Raw genomic sequence first — 1,311 nt, 5'->3', positions numbered from 1 at the left:
GGGACGGTTGTACGTGGTTGTGTCAGGGGACGGTTGTACGTGGTTGTGTCAGCGGTTGTGTCAGGGGACGGTTGTACGTGGTGTGTGTCAGGGGATGGTTGTGTCAGGGGACAGTTGTACATGGTTGTGTCAGCAGTTGTGTCAGGGGACGGTTGTACATGGTGTGTGTCAGGGGACGGTTGTACGTGGTTGTGTCAGGGGACGGTTGTACGTGGTTGTGTCAGGGGACGGTTGTACGTGGTTGTATCAGGGGACGGTTGTACGTGGTTGTGTCAGGGGACGGTTGTACGTGGTGTGTGTCAGGGGACGGTTGTACGTGGTGTGTGTCAGGGGACGGTTGTGTCAGGGGACGGTTGTACGTGGTGTGTGTCAGGGGACGGTTGTACGTGGTGTGTGTCAGGGGACGGTTGTACCTGACCAACACAGGGGGAACAATCACACTTGTCACCGCTCACAAGTGCTTCAGCAGCTCACCGTCTCCACCTCGCACCGGTCACCGCTCACAGAACGCCCCAATACCTACAGCGTTCCCCTACAGCTTTCACTGATGATAGTTGAGATTACCTAAAGCTTTCACGGAGTGAGCAAAGATGATAGTTGAGATTACCTAAAGCTTTCATGGAGTGAGCAAAGATGATAGTTGAGATTACCTAAAGCTTTCACGGAGTGAGCAAAGATGATAGTTGAGATTACCTAAAGCTTTCATGGAGTGAGCAAAGATGCGATTACTGAAGGAAGACCTGTGCGTAGTTCATTTATTCTAAACGGTAGATGATGATTTCACCTGTGAACAAAGATTAACAGGGACAATGAATGACAGAGCTAGGACATAACAGAATAGTGGGTACAGCACAGAACGTACAGAGCACATGACATAACATCATATAACGCATAACCATACAATTACCTAAAGCTTTGACGGAGTGAGCAAAGATGATGATGTCATCGCGGGGTCCCTTGTAGTCGGGCGGGGGCGGGCTGTAGGCGAGGTGGGAGGATAGCGGGTGTCTCAGGTCCACCAGGAGCGCGGTGTGCACCATCGGGACGGGGAATGTACCGGTCATCTCCCGCTCCACGATCTGCATGTAGTTGTTGGCCCGCATGTAGTACCCCTAGGGAGGACACAGGACCACTCAGGATTTGATCCTTTTCTTTTTCTCCCTGCCTAGCAACCAGCTGACCTACTTTTTATTTTGTGTTGTGCTACACTCAGCCTAGAGAGAAGGAAGAACACAGCTCAGCCTAGAGAGAAGGAAGAACACAGCTCAGCCTAGAGAGAAGGAAGAACACAGCTCAGCCTAGAGAGAAGGA

At 51.3% G+C, this 1,311-nt stretch overlaps 1 protein-coding gene across 1 annotated transcript in view; it reads right to left on the bottom strand.

Moving 5' to 3' along the window:
• Positions 1-1,311, bottom strand: part of LOC101860707 (procollagen galactosyltransferase 1) — a gene marked incomplete in the record, with an annotated part of 33,243 nt that overhangs the window by 13,531 nt on the left and 18,401 nt on the right.

The sequence above is a fragment of the Aplysia californica genome, unplaced genomic scaffold (genome assembly GCF_000002075.1).
Source record: "Aplysia californica isolate F4 #8 unplaced genomic scaffold, AplCal3.0 scaffold01104, whole genome shotgun sequence".
In the NCBI taxonomy this organism is placed as follows: Eukaryota; Metazoa; Mollusca; class Gastropoda; order Aplysiida; family Aplysiidae; genus Aplysia; species Aplysia californica.
The sequence above is the reverse complement of the archived record's forward strand: the minus strand, read 5'-3'. Positions and strand labels throughout refer to the sequence as shown.